An 18,213-nucleotide genomic window follows, 5' to 3' on the forward strand; every position below is an offset into this window, starting at 1 on the left:
GCTTGTTTAACGTCATTAGCTTGACACCATTAAGCTCAAGTTTGATTCTTGATGTTGGAGTGCCTCTTCTTGTCATGACACCAACATCCTCTCAGCAATTTTCTAGTCACCAACTTGACTCTCCTAGAATATGGAGCCTCGATCTCAAGTACTCCATTTATCTTGATGACCCATAACTTATTCTTGAATTTCACTGGTTTGCCAGGTTTGGGCTCATCGCTTGCTTTCACAGAATTTTGGTGAACTAGTTCTTCTTCCTTTTCTTCTTCCTCTCCCTTTACTCTTGGGGATAAACAGCTGAGGCTCCTCTTGACCAACTTGGCAGCTTGCTGTGTTAGACTAGTAATTGATAAAATTTCATCAGTGGCCTCAATACTAGTCTCTTTTTCATGATTTTTCTGCTCAACTCCAAAGACGGTGAAAGTTACTTCCTCATCTTGGTCCTTTAATTTCACTGTTCCTTCTTCCACATGAATGACAACCTTTGTTGTCTTCATGAAAGGTCTTCCAAGTATGAGTGGTATCTCTGCATCTTCTTCCATGTCCATAACTACAAAATCCACCGGGAATTGGAGTTTATCTATTTTGACCACCACATCTTCCACGACACCATACGGATACTTGATGGATCTATCCGCCAGCTGCAGCATCATTCTTGTAGGCTTGACTTCAAGACCACCAATCTTCTTAAGCATAGATAGGGGTATCAGATTGATACTAGCCCCCAAGTCAACGAGAGCTCTACCTATCTCCTGGTTTCCAATAGTGCATGGAATGGTGAAACTCTCCGGATCTTTAAATTTTGGAGGAAGAGTGATGAATCAATATTTTATTGATTTCACTTAGTTTATTGTACCGGATTTAATCAAGGAATTGTGCTTGAATGTACAATATTATCCTATTTTTCCTAATTGTGCTAAATTTGATCGGAAATTCTTATTTTAACTAATTTGAATCATCTGAGCTAATTATTTTACAAGGAAAATTTGGAGATACAATTTGGGACATTTGAAGGTTAAATGAGAAATGGAAATTGAGCCAAATGCATCTCAGTCATTTCAATTTTCGCACAGTGCTGCGTGAATGTTGTGTCAACTTGTGTGTCTTCGTTCGAGTTCAATTCTTATCCGTTTTCTATGCAATTTTTTTTCATAGTTTCGTATGGATGTCTATTTTCACGTATAGTTTTTACTTTGTTCAAATTCATTCTGTGCTGTTCCCAGTATTTATTTTACTCTCAAATGTCAGTCCAGTGATTACTGCTGTTTGTGTCAACTTGTGTGTCTTCGTTTGAGTTCAATTCTTATCCGTTTTCCATGCAATTTTTTTTCATAGTTTCGTCTGGATGTCTATTTTAACATATAGTTTTTACTTTGTTCAAATTCATTCTGTGCTGTTCCCAGTATTTATTTTACTCTCATATGTCAGTCCAGGATTACTGCTGTTTGAGTGATTTCTAATCCGTTGCATTGTTTGCTTGCTGTTTAGTAATTGTGGTGGCTGGAATTGATCATTGGATGATGCTAAGACCTCCCAACACTCTTAAGCAAGTCCTTTAATTCTTGAATTTTAAGAAGCAAAATGGAGGGGACCACATTGAAAGGCAGGAACCAACGGTGTCAGTCATGGCTGGATTAATTTTTGGCCTATTAAGAAAAGTACATTCAATTCAATTGAAGAAATAGCACACATCCTATGTCCTTAAAAGAAGCTGCCACGTGAAATGAGAGAGGGCCCATGAGAAGGGATTTTTGGACAGTAGCACATGGATCCGCACGTTCCCTTTCTTTCTCTTTTGGAAAACAGCAAGCAAAGGGCTGTTGGTGGGCTTCACGTAGCAGAGAAATGTGGTGGCAGAGAGATCACGGAAGCATGGGAGCAGGGGGGTGCATCCAGCATTCCAGCTTGGAAACGTGGAGTCATGGGAGGTGCACACGGAAGGTCCAGTAGCAAAGCAGCACGTGGTGGCCTTCACGGTCATGGCCCAAGGAAGGAGTAAAGAGAAATTTTCCAGCAAGCACACGTCCAAAAAAAAAAGAAAAAAACATTGCACAGCTGAAATGGAATGGAGCACGCGGCCCACAAGAAAAGCCACGTCCACGCACACGGGATCCCATGAGTACGAGGGAGAGCCGCCACTGGCCATTCTAAACGGGTTTTCTCTAGTCCACTTGGTTTTGGGACCACGGAACTTTTTTTTGTTTTTCTCTAGGTTTTTGAACAAAGGAAAAATGTAAGAACTAGAAGGGAACGACCGAGAGAAAGAAGGAGGAAGAATTGATTTTGGCTTGAAAAAGCTGAGCTGCCACCGAGAGGAGAGTGGATCTGGAGAAAGAAAGCAAGCAAGCATGGAGGTTCCAGTAGCCACCTTGGGGGAGATTTATTTTTGGTGTAGTGAATGAACACATGGTCTTGTTCTTGTTTTTGTCTTCATGTTTGAACCAGATATTTATTTTTATATTAGTGTTATTTTGCTGTGAAGAAGTATGCATGCTGCCAGCTTTTATCACTACAAGAAATTCAGTCATTACCGAAGGCTTTTTACAGACGGCCTTTTGCCCTTCGGTAAAATTACGTTTCCGACGGTCACAAAGATGATTACCGAAGGCCATGGTGAAATGCACTAATTACCGAAGGATTTTTTTCCGAAGGTCTTTGGACCGTCGGTATTGGCTTTAGTGAATTAACTTACCGAAGGATATATGACCCTCGGTAAGGTGCTCGTGTAATTAACACCAGCGGACTTGGTTTCCCTCTGCTAACTTTCATTTTTCGAGCCAAAATATTGCGTTTCTTTCTTCGAACCCTCACCAGCATTCCCCCTTTGTCGGAGACATCAAACACTCACCAGCTTTCTCGTTTCTTCCAGCCATCAAACCGTCACCAACATTGCCCAAATTTGGGAGGTTTTGTTGTCGGAGGTCGTCTCAGTCACCAACATTCCCCAACGTTCCGCGGTTGCAGGGGCTGCGTCAGAAATTTGTTGTGGGTGCGTCAGGAGGGCTTCGTGGAGGAGGGCACAACGGTGAGGAGGGGCTTCGTGGTGCGTGGAGGAGGCAACAATCGAAGAAAACCCAGGTGCTGGACTTGTCTGCCGTGGATATGTAAGTCTCTTTACTCCTCATTTTTGCTATTTTTCATATTGTTTTCACTGTTTTGCTTAAATTTTTAGCTTTGTGAATTTGTATAGCTTAAATTTTTCATATTGTTTTCATATTATTTTATACACACTTTTACTGCAAGTTTTACTTTAAATTCGTATAGCTTATGCTTGAGATCAATGGAGTAGGGACTTGCTTCCATCCAATTTATGTTGTTTCCATCCATAAATAGGTTTCATTTTGAAAAAATACAAAGATCTCTTTGCTGGAGCGTGTAGGTTAAAAATTATGAATTCTTTCATCTAGAAATCCTGCATCAGTCTCTGCATCAAATCTTCTTTTTCTTTTCATCATTCCCATGTGCTCTGATTGGATCTTTGAGATGCACATTATGCATGTTTGTATGTGTTTGAAAATTGTTATGCAGGTCTGTTTGTAAATTAAATTTGTTATACAGGTCTGGGTTGCAGAGGGAAAACCATTTCTCTAAAACCTGCTCTGCATTTTACCGAAGGCTTTTGCCCTTCGGTAAATGCCCTCGTCTGGCCATTACCGAAGGCTTCCGCCCTTCGGTAAATACCCTCGAATGCTCATTACCGAGGGCTTCTGCCCTTCGGAAATTACCGAAGGCTTTCGCCCTTCGGTAATTACCGAAGGCTTTCGCCCTTCGGTAATTACCGAAGGCTTCTGACCCTCGGTAATTACCGAAGGGCAGAAGCCCTCGGTAATGGTTAGCGACAAGGGATTTACCGAAGGATTTTTGGCCGTCGATAGGCCTTCGGTAAACGTCCATTATCGACGGCTTTTGGCGTTTTCCGAGGGCTTCTGGCCTTCGGTAATGCCCTACTTTTTTGTAGTGTATATATTTTTTTATTTGGTGATTAAATGCTTTGGAGAGTTAGATGAAAGATGATGGAAAACCATGTCCAAGAGTTGCTCACGGTGATTGGTGGGTTCTTTTAGAAAAAGCTGATTTATTTTAGTTGAAAGAACTTGAACAAGGCATTAAATTATTGGTACAGCTGAGAATTAATCCACTTTTGAAAGCAAAAAGTAGAAGGATGGTTGGTGATTTACGTAAAGAAAGAAGAAGTGCTACGTGATTTTTTTTTCTTTTATTTTCTTTTTAAGAATGAATGGAGATGTGGTGATTAAAATATGATAGATGTTGGAAGTGTAAGAAGCATTCCAATTATTTTAATTTTCTCTACATGCAACATATGTCATGGCCAAAGAGTATCGAGGGGCAAGCATTTCACTTATTTTGATTTTTTTTTTAGAATGAAATACATGGAACGGAAGTGTCACGACAAGGAGGACTTTTAAAAGCATTTGCCAATTTCAATTTTCTTTTGTAGATGAATGGGTCATTAGAGAAGTTTTATTTTCTTTTATTGCTTTTGCCTTAAAATATTTTGAATTGATTTTCTTCTTTTTGGTGGTGAATATGTAGGATAGATGATAATATTGTGCATTTAATGTTTTAGCTTAACCGTTGCATTTTTACAACTTGATTTTGTGTTTGGATGTTTATCTGTTGTAGTTTTCATTTTAATGCTTTCATTTATATTCAGTTGTATTTAATTTTCATCCGCAACCAAAACATTTCAAAACCCCCCACTTAGTGTTAACCTGAGACTGAACCACAAATTGGTCCTTGAGAGACGACCTAGGAGTCACTGCCTAGTACTATACTGCATTCTTTTATGCACAACTTTTGTTGGGAGGTGCGACCCTCGTCACCAAAGAGTCTTCTGCAAGATGGCACTGCAATTTCCCTGTACTTCAATTGTTTCCTCATCTAAATATTTCTTCTTGCTGAGGATTTGCTTCATGTACTTCGCATAAGCAGGAATTTGTTGCAGTGCTTCGTTCAATGGCATGGTGATCTCAAGTTGATCGAATATTTACTTGAACTGAGCCAACTGTTTCTCCTTCCCTTTAGTAGATGGGATTTTTGGGTAAGGGAGGTGTTTCACTATTTCTTTCTCTTTTTGGTTTTTCTCTTTTTCAATTTTTTTATTCTCTTCTCCTCTGCCAACAATCTCTTCTTCAATTATTTCTTGATCTTCCTCTTCATTCTTTTCTTTTTCTTTTTCTTCTGGCTTTTCTTTTTCTTCTTCTTTTCTTCCAACCTCTTTCCCACTTCTTATGAATATTACATTACATTCTTCCTTGGGGTTGACTTGCGTATTTGCAGTAAATTGTCCACCCTGTTGGTTTGCTAATTGCTTGGCCAATTGACCAACTTGCACTTCCAGATTCTTTATAGATGCATCAGTGTTTTTCTGGTTTTGGATGGACTGCTGTATGAACAGTTGCAAGGTATCTTCTAGCTTTGAAGTCCGATCATTCTGAGATTGATAATGTTGGGCAGGTTGATACGGATTTTTACTGCTAGAAGCTTCTTGATTTTGTCTCTACCCTTGATTGGAAGTATTAGGGAAATGATTGTTGAAGAAGTGTTGCCGTCCTTGATTTCCCATATAATTGACTTCTTCAGGTTGGGACGTACTAGGACTTTGACAATGGCCGTTGGGGTGGTTATCTCCACAGAAATCACATCTCATTACTTGATGATGTGGTTGAGGTTGAGTTTGCATTGCTTGTAACTGCTGAGGTAGTTTGGCCATATGTTGAGTTAAAAGTTCCATTTGTTGAGCCAGAAGCTTATTCTGTGCAAGTAAAGCATCCTGGGCACTCAGTTCATATACTTCTCTCCTCTGTGCTGGATTTCTCCCATGTTGGCTCCGCATGTCAATGAAAGCCATATTTTCAATCATCGCAATGGCTTCATCAGCAGTTTTAAATAGTACTGAACCACCAAAAGATGCGTCTAGTATCATCTTAGTATGAGGTTGCAAACCATTACAGAAAGTTTGCACTTGCATTTCTAGACTGAATCCATGGCTGGGACACTTTCTCAGTAAGGATTTAAATTTTTCCCAGGCTTCACAAAGTGGTTCATCTACTCCTTGAACGAAGGTAGCAATGGCAGCCTTCACCTCTGTGCTCTTTGATGGTGGAAAGAAGCGTGCTAGAAATTTGTATTCCACATCCTCCCAGCTCGTAAGACTTTGATTAGGCTATGAATGGAGCCAAGCCTTTGCTTTGCCATTCAGCGAGAATGGGAAGAGTCTCATGTACAATGCTTCTTCATCCTCCCCTTTTACACCCATAGTGCCACACAACTCATAGAAGGTGACTAAGTGCGCATAAGGGTCTTCATTATCCAGGCCAGAAATTTGGTTTGAACTGATGAGCTGGAGTAGAGCAGGCTTCATTTCTGCCAGCTTGTCACTCATAGTGGGCCTCACAATGCTTGAGAAATTCCTCGGGCTTGTGTAGGTAATTGAGTCACCTATGGTTCTCCTTGGAGGTGGTCCTGCGCCAGCCATCCCGTTCACAGAAGAAGAATCAAAAGATTCTATGTCCTGATTGTTGAAAGGAAATGAGGATTGAGGGGCAGCTTGTTGACTTAGAGCTTGTTGTCTCCTTGTGTCACTATTGTTTCTACGAGCTGTTTTCTCAATCTCAGGATCCACAAGGAGTTGTTCAGATGACACAGTCCTCCTTGTACGGATGTTTCCCTGCATACGCTAGAAAACAACCAAACTCGTGCCACAAGTCAGCCCAAAAATAAAGATAATAATTACAACAAAAATAGAAAATTATAAACAAAAAGATAAAGTCTAAATCGGTTAAAAATCACACAAAAGTCTAGTTTAACACGGGTACCCGGCAGTGGCGCCAAAAACTTGTTGAGACTTTGGCAAGTGTACCAAATTGTTCTAAGTAATAAAACCGGTAAGACCGGATATCGTTTCCCAAGAGACTCGTGTCACCAGACAATCGTATAATTTCCAACTAACTTACACTAAAGAATGCTTCATAATTTGTGTTTTTGTGAAATTAAAGTAAGCATGAAACATAATTGATAAAAGTGATCTTAGATACTCAAACACTTGGAAATAGAAAGATTAGAAATGATATGGAATGGTATTGTTGGGGGTATGATTTCACCTACTTCACTCTTATGTATAGAAAATCACTTCCTCTTCATTAATATGCCAATGTGAATCTACTAAATTACTCAAACCCAATCCCTTGGTAGAGAGAGCCTAGACTTACTTCTTAAACTCCAATCCCTTGGAAAACCTAACAAGTTCATCCGCTTTAAGAATTGAGATTCAAGACAACCAAAGGTCCTAGTTCTATCCCTAGATACAATTTCCTTTAGGTGTTTAATCCAGTTCTAGATTCACCCAATATTTCCCAATATCAAGCAAACCCTAAAATCATGATACGGTTGAATCAATCATACAAGCTTTAAGCAAAGGAATTAAACACTAACAATCAATCAAAGAGGCATATAATCATTCAAAACAACTGTAATTTACATAAGAGATCCATGGTTACATCAATCCCCAACAATAATGAAACTAGCTCTCCATGAATGGAGAGCTTGATCTTACAACAAAAGTGGAAATGGAAGAAGGAGGAAGACCCAAGGATAAAGAAGGGTTGTTCCCACAGCTCCTAGCTCGCCTCTGGACGCTCCAATTGAGAGATTTCGTGTCTGAGATGCCAAAGATGCCAACCCCTTCGCGTTCCAGAACTAAATAAGTCGTTTCTGCCACATCAGCAAAAGTCACGCCCGACGGCCCGATAGAGAGGTGCCCGGCGCTCCCTCGGTCAGCATTGTCACGCCCGGCGCCGCCTAGGTCAGTAGGCGCCCGGCGTGACTCTCTGCAGCAGCCTTGGTTCGTCATCTTTTCAGCTCCTCTTCTCTCTTTTCTTGGGTTTTGGCAATGTTCTTTGGTGAGTAGCTTCTCCCAGCTTCTTTGAATGGGGATTAACCATCAAATGGGCTAATTACAACTTATAATGTGATCACTTACAAATAACAAGAAATTGAGTTAAACAAGACTAAAAGTAAAGGAAGAGTTGACAATTTCCATCAATTTGATGTTGGATATTGAAGTAAAATTGGTCATTATCACTGGGAAGCATTCCTAGCTCAAAGTAGAGAGGTAAAGCCCTCTCAAAGCTGAATGGTAAAGCCTGTTCCCTATGAAATACTCCTAAGTCAAAGACCGAGTGGTAAATCCCTCTCGAGAGAGAGGTAAAGCCCTCTCAAAGCCGAACGGTAAAGCCCGTACACTAGGAAGCACTCCTAGCTCAAAGCAGAGAGGTAAATCCCTCTCAAAGCTTAACGATAAAGCCTGTTCCCTATGAAACACTCCTAAGTCAAAGACCGAGCGGTAAATCCCTCTGTGGAGAGAGGTAAAGCCCTCTCAAAGCCGAACGGTAAAGCCTGTACACTAGGAAGCACTCTTAGCTCAAAGTAGAGAGGTAAAGCCCTCTCAAAGCCGAACGGTAAAGTCTCTTCCCTAGGAAGAACTTATAGGCCAAAATCAAAGACCGAGAGGTAAATCCCTCTCGATTCATGTTGAAGGCCGAGCGGTAAATCCCTCTCGGTTCATGTTGAAGGACGAGCGGTAAATCCCTCTCGGTTAATGTCGAAGGTCGAGCGGTAAAACACTCTCGGTTAATGTTGAAGGCCGAGAGGTAAATCCCTCTCGGTTCATGTTGAAGGACGAGAGGTAAATCCCTCTCGGTTCATGTTGAAGGACGAGAGGTAAATCCCTCTCGGTTCATGTTGAAGGCCGAGCGGTAAATCCCTCTCGGTTCATGTTGAAGGACAAGCGGTAAATCCCTCTCGATTAATGTCGAAGGTCGAGCGGTAAATCCCTCTCGGTTATAGGTTTTCAATTGACATTCATATTATAAATTAAATACAAATAATTATTAACTTTAAAGAGATCTCGTGGTATATATATATATATATATATATATATATATATATATATATATATATATATATATTATATTTATTAGATTATTAGGTATTTTATATAAATATTTAATTTTTAATTAATTTGTTATTATTTTTAATTTGTAATTTTAGTTTAACTTATATTTTTTTTATTATAGATAAAATATCTATATATATATATATATATATATATCTATATATATATATATATATATATATATATATATATATATATATTGTATCGTATAAAATATTAACCGAGCGGTTGGTGACTAAGACCAGTCGGTCCATCCACTCAGGTCAAAGATTGGGCCGCAATTGAGTTAGCCCTTAAGCTATTGTTGGGTCAACAGTCCAACAGATGATAAAATAATCAAAGAATATCTAATTAAAGATATTGATAAAGCAGGTTATAAACAATCAACCGGATTTTCAGGTAATCTGTTTATATCTTATTCTGTTTATATTTTATTGGGCTTATATCAGCTTAGGATCCATGAGGTAAATTATAAATACAAAGCCAGGGCCGAAAGTTAGGTAGGTTCTACTTACGCATTATTCAATCTACGCTACTCTCAAATAATCAATAGTGATAATCATTCACTAAATATTCAACTAAGAGCCGAGACTCTTCAAATCACACGCCTAACTTGAGCGTCGGAGTATCTTTTGTAGGTACATCCTCCCTCATCAAGAAGGAGACCGATCGGTTTTTGCCAACACCGATCGGCCAATAGCAGGAGTTTGGAAGCGAGCGAGTGGCCCAGACACGTTAGCAGGTTAATGTGACATCCGGGCACTGACGAGGGCGGGGAGTGACGCCGGTGCAAGAGGCATGGTGCAGGGGGCACAGACAAGGAGCGGCTTCTGGCAACTTCAGGTGGAAGGGGTACATGGACGAATCGAACATACACCAGAATGAGAGGGATCTGAAGACTGTAGAGGTATGAGACTATATAGTTGAAGGATAGCTTAAAGGGATTGATTTGGCTACTCATATCACCAAATGCATTTGCTTTTCGATAGCCTGACTCATAAGAACTCCATGGTTAAGCGTGCTTAGCCTGGAGTAATTCTAGGATGGGTGACCTTTTGGAAAGTTTTCCCGGAAAGTGTGCGAGTGAGGATAAAGCACACTGGAAAGCCTCGTGGTGATCTGTGGGAACTGTCGATGGTCTCTGTGAGTTGCCGGGACGTTACAAATGGTATCAGAGCCTAGCCTCTCCCAGTACGGTGTGGTTCGAGGACGAACCAAAGCTGAAGTTGGTGGGCATGTGACATCCGGGCACTGACGAGGGCGGGGAGTGACGCCGGTGCAAGAGGCATGGTGCAGGGGGCACAGACAAGGAGCGGCTCCTGGCAGCTTCGGGTGGAAGGGGTACATGGACGAATCGAACATACACCAGAATGAGAGGGATCTGAAGACTGTAGAGGTATGGGACTATATAGTTGAAGGATAGCTTAAAGGGATTGATTTGGCTACTCATATCACCAAATGCATTTGCTTTTCGGTAGCCTGACTCATAAGAACTCCATGGTTAAGCGTGCTTAGCCTGGAGTAATTCTGGGATGGGTGACCTTTTGGATAGTTTTCCCGGAAAGTGTGCGAGTGAGGATAAAGCACACTGGAAAGCCTCGTGGTGATCTGTGAGGGCAGTCGATGGTCCTTGTGAGTTGTCGGGACGTTACAGTTAGTCTCTCGGTCCCAAAAATATCTACCGAAACATATATATATATATATATATATATATATATATATATATATATATTCAATCCAAAAAAAATTAATGTTGTATATAGTTTTTGTGATATTAAATAATTTACCTTCATGTGTATCTCTTACAGTTTATGAATAGCACATGTTTTACCTAGTTCATTTAAAAAGAACACTCTCATAACAACGGTGAAATACTAGTTTTATTGACCTCGAAGAATATGCCCAATTGGCCTTCCAGTTGCATAGGAAGCATCTGTTACCAGAGTTGTTCTCAGGTCCGTATGTCTTCTAGTATCAAAGCATTGAAAGACAAGGCAAGCAGAGACACACTCTATAAGGCCTTGAATGAAGCCATTGTTCGCAACATTCAATCTATCTGCAAACTAAAACAACATACTAGTGGAAAATATACATTTTATAACTATCTTTTATACTTATCAAAATTCAGCAGCTATAGAAAGTGGTATAATGGTAATTTTGTAAATATAAAAAACTTTTTTACACCGGTTACAATAAAAATAAATATAAACACAATAGCATCCTTCTTCACCAATCCTCTGGAGAGAAGATGCTACAGAACCAAAGCCCTCAGAATGAATCCTTTCTCCAAATTGTACCTAAACAACCAAGGGTACGCAATAAACAAAGAACTATCTCATCCAAGCTGACCCACCCAAAACCCCATCACTACATCAAGTTTCTCCATGGAACAGAGCATCATTACAGGGTGTTTCCTAAACCCATCATAAAAATGACCTAAACCACTATGATAGAAAATGACATAAATCATAGTTCAAAATTAACTGTACAGTTTACAGTTAACTGTACACTAAGTTTAGTATTTTTAAACTGAACTGTTAAACAGTATAATTGGTTTTTAGTACAAATAGTTTAAGTTTTTTAAATACCAAATAGTATAGATTAACTATAGTTTCAAGTTTTTTACTCAACTGTGTCAGCCCTAGTAATAGGTTAAGAAATGAGGTGATCATGTAATTGTGTATGAAATCGAAACCCATTTATAGATAATTTTATTTTGCTTGTATACCTTTGTTAATTGTAACATGTCTGTATTTAGTATACGATAAACTTCTGTTCTAATAATCAGTATTATCTTGTACGTACCTTGAGGCATAGGTTAGACTCTAGAAATTGGTTTTATATTTGTAGGGAGTTTCTATTTGCATGTCAATGTGGCATTCATTTGTTTCTTTAACCCAGACTTATGCTCTCTGTTAAGATTCCTCCAACAACATTTCTGAAATGTTTTGTGGAAAACTAGTCTTCAAAGAAAGAATCGTTAGAACATATTGAATTATATTTTTCAAGAGATATGTCATTTATTCCCATTGAAATTTGTGCATGATTGTATGCCATGGATGGACGCTGATTTTAAACTAATATCTTTGAACCATACATGTTGCTTCTCTACTTACACTTTTTGGGTTCGCTGTTAATTTACTAGGTAAAGAGAATATACGTACCTTTACCAGATGAAAATGTTCGAAAGCATCTGTTAAAACACAAGCTCAAGGGTCAAGCATTCTCCTTACCTTGTAAGCAATGTGCTCATATTTTATGTCGTGATATTTCTTTTGATATATGAGTACTCGGTGATACTACAGAGTGTATTTCCTGGTTATTTATTCTTCTATAGGGTAATTCTGAGTTTACTGTTGGTAGCTTGTACCTTCATATATTATGGTTTCATGTACTTAATGCCAAATCTGGTCGAATTAATCTACTGCTTATCGTTTGCCAAAGAAATACTTGAAAATGCAAAAGTTTTATTAGTTGTTAGAGATGTTATTTTCTTGATATAACCATCTAATTTAAACTGATATAAAATTAAAACTGATATATTAATAAATTAAAATTAAATAACAAATATACCAGTCCAAAATTTAAACTGCTATAAAAGAATAGTCATACGTCAGAAGATTAAAAATATCTTGATAATAAATTAAAATCTCAATTTGTCAATTGCAAAGAAAGACCTAAGTCAATAGTTAAACATTCCCATCAATTGGTTATCTTAATTTTATCAATAAATTCTTACACTATGTACTTTGTTTACAAAGGATTAAGAGAGTAGTTGACAATCTAGTTGTAACAAATGTAACTCTCCTTTTAGATGTAGTTGATTTCCAAAGCCTAAGTTCTCTTACATCATGATGAAATAGAGATATAACAAGGTTTAAGTTTAAGATAGTTAGTTATGTAACAAGTTTTATAACTTCAAAACAATGGAAGTATATTATTTAAAATGCTTAAAATAATATTTTATACCAAAATAAAAAATACTTCTGTAATTGTTGTATGCGTTGAATGTTTGAAAGAAACCTACAAAAATGAATAAATATATATTTCCTTAATATATATTACCTTAACCACCTTTGACTTTGAGCTTCCAGTATAAAAGAGTAATGACATTTTGGGATCCCTCAATTTTTTAGGCTATCTCTACACCTCCTCAAGGAAGATAATGAAACCTTTCCTTCCTTCTTTTTTTTACCATAAATAGGAGGAAAAATTGTACTATATAAAATAAGTGTTTGAAGGAAACTGTTTTTTTTTTTAACTTTTCTAAATTAATCCATAAAATATAACTATTATTTCAATAGATCCTTCTCTCAAAGGTTTAATTACTGATTAACAGAAGACATCACATGACAATATTTATCTTCAATAAGTCTTCATTGTGTAGATATTTGATGACACGTCTCCAATGAAACAACATGTTATAAAGGATGTTCGGGAGCAATGAACTGCATTTCTTTTAACCACCATTTGTAAATGATTGGATGTTTCAATATTACATTTTGAGTTTAGAAACTATTTTATGTGTAATATGTTAAGTACTTATGTTAGGTAAATATAGTTAGGAACTTTGTTATGTAAATATTACTTTTTGATGTGTTAATGAAAACAATATTGATTATTTTACTTGTTATTAATTATTTAAACTGTATTCTGGGATTGAATCTTATGCAGGTCTGAATATGGATAATAGTATATACAAATAAAATATTTAAAAAAAAAACATCACTTTTTACACCGGTCAAAGTCACATCAGGTATAAAAAGTCTTGTTTTTTACAGTATAAAAAATCGTAAACTTTTTATACCCCTTGCTTCTATACCTACTCAAAAATAGGTATAAAAAACTTTTTTAACAAGTATAAAAAAACATTTTTGTACTCGTGATAAGGTAATGGAAACGAAAAATAGAGGAGGAAACGGGAAAATAAAATGACAAACAAAACAATCAATATGTGAGATAATAAGATAAAGGAAGAAAAAAGAAGCACGTTTACTATCACCACCGCTTGATCTGCAATATCACAATAATAATAATAAAAATAAAGAAAGCGAAAGAAATAATATTCCAATAACTACATGCAATTGTTCCAGTCAACTTTATTCAAAAAAATCCAAAATCTAGAAGTTCTTTAAAGAATTTGGTTAATTTATCATAAACAAAAAAAACACTTAAATCAAAGTCGAAAGCAAGTTCTGAGGTCGAATTTGAGTTTCTGAATGAAATAATTACTATATATGCCTTATTACACATACTGTGTGAATTCAAATCATGTCCAAAAATTCAAAGATTCTTAACAATGAATTATTGCAATAGGTGCACCCATGCCATGTTTACTAATAGTAGCAATAAATAATCCATAGATTATAAAATAATTCTCACCCATTACACTCATCGAAACTTGGTTTGAACAATAAGTACCATTTTATTTATTTTATTAATTAAAAATCATTTTCTTAGTGTTAGCACCTATAAATTTATATTGTAGAGTGACCTGAAAATGAATCCTTTTAACTAGCATAATATACGATGCTTAAAGTGATAGAAAGGGCAGATTAAGTAGATGATAGATAAACAAACAAAAGAATTAAAAGTTTCAAAATGGTGAGGATAAATCTTATCATATTAGCGTTATTTCGAATCATGAATGCTTCTCCGATTGAATTTCCAAAATATTAAAGAGGAATTCCCTATAACTTACACAACCAATAATAATGAATTACTGTGGAAATTGTTAGTAACGAATGCTTATTTGCTAATGTTTTAATAGAGAAATTAACATGAACTACGATTAAAGGAAGGGTCACCGAGGGAGGAACTAGTGACAGTGCCAAACAAATAAGGTATTGGAAAAGATAAATATTACATTTGTTCTTTGCGTAACGGATGTAATATATTCTTTTATATTAATGAAAATACCATCGATCGTGTCGTATTTGACATCAGTTTTAAAAATTCTCCAATATAAAAAAAAGCCCCAATTAAACCCTAAAACTTATTTTATAGTTTTTTCATTTAAAAGTAACAAATGAAATAAAACACTTAATTAAAACGGGCCATGTAAAATCAAATTATGGAAACAATACGACTGAAGACCTTTCATCAATCGTTAATAACTTATCTGTGGTGGCTGTGTGAGGAACTCATTACGAGAGTTTTATCTAAGTTACAATCAAATGACTCGCTCCTTACCTGACTTTTCAATGTTCTCCAATTTGAAAATATTGGATCTTTCTGTGAACCGGTTGAGTGGAAAGATACCTGATAGTAGCAAATTTCCACCTCAGTTGGAGTCTCTATCACTTGAATCAAACTCATTGGAAGGTGGAGTTCCAAAATCATTGGGGAGCACATGTACTTTACGTTCGTTGCACCTTTCAAATAACAGTTTCAATGAAGAACTTCCACTGATAATGCAAAACTTGTCAGGATGTGCTAGATCCTCACTGCAAGAGTTAGAACTGAGAATGAATAAAATCAAGGGTACACTTCCTGATTTCTCAGTATTATCATCTTTAAAAACTTTATCTCTCGATGAAAACAGGCTAAATGGTAAGATTCCTAAATATATTCGATTTCCTACTCAGCTGGAGACTCTCAAAATGAATTTGAACTCTTTGGGAGGTGTGATCAGTGACTTTCATTTTGTTAATATGTCAAAGTTGCAGTTGTTAGATCTATCAGACAACTCATTGGCTTTAGAATTTAGCCAAAACTGGACCCGTCCTTTCAATTGGGTTATATACGGTTGAGATCTTGCAAGTTAGGTCCAACTTTTCCTAAATGTTTCCATACACAAAAGGACATTGAAATTCTTTGACATTTCTAACTGTGGAATATCAGATTCTGTTCCAGAATGTTTTGGAGTAAAGTTGCAATACAAGGAATGACAAAAATGAATATTTCATTGAATAACCTCAAAGGTACAATTCCAAATTTTCCCTTGGAGGTTACTCCTCATTTTGTAGTCCTTGCATCCAATCAGTTTGAAGGCCCTGTTCCACCATTTCTTAGGGGATCAGCATTTCTTGATCTATCTCAAAATAAATTTTCTGACTTTTCTTCTTTTCTTTGTGCAAATGGGACAGTTGAAGCTTTAGGCCAGCTTGACCTTTCAAACAACCAATCTATCTCAAATCATTGGCGTATTTAGATTTGAGTCACAACAATTTTTCAGGAACGCTTCCTACTTCAATGGGATCACTTGTTGAACTTCAAGCATTACTACTAAGAAACAATAGCTTAACCAAGGAGATCCCTTTCTCCCTAAGGAATTGCATAAAGTTAGTAATGTTTGACTTGGGAGAAAATAGATTATCAGGAAGTATCCCTTCTTGGATTGGGGAAATATATCAAGATTTGCAAATATTAAGCTTCAGAAAGAATAACCTCTCTGGAAGTTTACCAGTTCAACTCTGTTACCTTCAAGGCATTCAGCTCTTGGATCTCTCACTCAACAGTCTATCAGGAAGAATTCCCAAATGCTTAAAAAATTTTACTTCAATGACTCAAAAGACTTCATTAACAGATTATACACACCAGGGGTATTCTGTCAGCATTAGATCGATTGGAAAGTACATGAACTACTATGATTTGTATTCATTGTTGACATGGAAAGGTGCAGGTCATATATTCTTAACCAATGAGCTATTGCTGTTGAAAAGCATTGATCTTTCAAGCAACCAATTATCAGAAGAAATTCCAATTGAGATAGAGGATTTGTTTGAGCTCATATCATTAAATTTATCAAGAAACAATTTGACAGGAGAAATTCCCTCTAACCTCACTTGAATTTCTTGATTTGTCAAGAAACCAGATATTCGGTTCAATTCCTACTAGTCTTACCCAAATTGATCGCCTTACCATGTTGGATTTATTTCATAATAATTTATCAGGGCAAATTCCAATTGGCACTCAACTACAAAGTTTTGAGGCTTCAAGTTATGAATATAATTCCAATCTTTGTGGGAAGCCACTTGACAAATTGTGTGGCGCAGAGGAACCACCACATGAAGCAAATGTTGATGAATCAAACGAAGATGAAAATTTTGTTGTTAATCGTGCATTTTATGTGAGTATGATACTTGGATTCATTACAGGCTTATGTGTAACTTTTGGCTTCATTTTGGTCAATATAGTCCATGGCGACAACTATATTTTAGGTTCTTGAACAACATAATCGACAATATCTATCGCATGATCACAGTAAAAGTTCCCAGTTACAAGAGGTAGGTTAAAGGCTTGATGTTATATATTATCTTAGTCATTCCATATTTACGTTTTTTCCTTTCAATAGCAGTTATAATATATAGACTTTATAAATAATGTATAGTTCCTCTATATATTTTGTATGATTTGTCCTTTTTCTTAATCTTGAGTTTAGAGTTGTCAAAAGTAGATAAGAGTTTGACCAAATCTAATTTACCAAATTTAAATAAAAACACATGTCCTTTTTAGATTTCATTCACACACCATGATGTTTTTTCTCTATGCAATTAATGTGAACCTAATGTTGGCTTAATGACAAATGGTGATTCAACTGCTGGATCATTGGTAAACAGTCATATATGCACATAGTTGGATCGATGTATGTAATTATTATTTTATAAAGTTAAGTATGTGATTTAATCTCAGCAGCAATTGGAACTTGATTCACAGAAGTATAATTTATTTTAAAGAACCTTCTATTAGCCACACGAACATAGCTTTAAATTCGAATGATGAAAGAAGATGTAGTGGAAAGAATTGACATGGTCTGACTATGTTAAACATTAGAAATAGAAGTGACAGTCTAATTCTGCTAAAGCATCATAAGAAGTGGCGGTTTAAAAAATAGCTTTTAGATTTTGGATTAAAATGAGGTGATAAAGTTGTTGATGATGTAGATGCGGTAGTGAGCATAACTTGGTGTTTCTCCATTCAAAACTAGGCTAGCTAATACTAGTACAAGAGTTCCCATAATAAACACCGTAGCTTGACCGGATCAGCTCAACAGCTTTGCCAGATAAGCTCCGCAACCCGACTAAGAAGATTGGCGGCCTAGCTAATAAATATCTTATGGATTGTTGACATGCTTATACAATTATATTAATTTATAATTATTTTTTAAGATATTTTATCAAGCTAACTTGTTTAATTTATAATGTTTTAGGATTCTACTTTATCTAAAAAACATCAATAATAAAAATGAATTTCTCCTTCTTCTTAAAAGGAAATGTCTAGGAAAAATGATCATT

At 36.6% G+C, this 18,213-nt stretch overlaps 2 pseudogenes; one reads left to right on the forward strand and one right to left on the reverse strand.

Annotated features, from left to right (window-relative positions):
- Nucleotides 1-5,521: 5,521 nt before the first annotated feature.
- On the reverse strand, nt 5,522-7,403 carry LOC148199535 (uncharacterized; annotated as a pseudogene).
- A 150-nt stretch (nt 7,404-7,553) lies between these two features.
- LOC148199536 (receptor-like protein EIX2) lies at nt 7,554-17,147 on the forward strand (annotated as a pseudogene).
- Nucleotides 17,148-18,213: the final 1,066 nt, after the last annotated feature.

This window comes from Vigna umbellata, chromosome 4 (assembly GCF_029865625.1).
Source record: "Vigna umbellata cultivar VRB3 chromosome 4, Vumbellata_1.0, whole genome shotgun sequence".
Taxonomy (NCBI): domain Eukaryota; kingdom Viridiplantae; phylum Streptophyta; class Magnoliopsida; order Fabales; family Fabaceae; genus Vigna; species Vigna umbellata.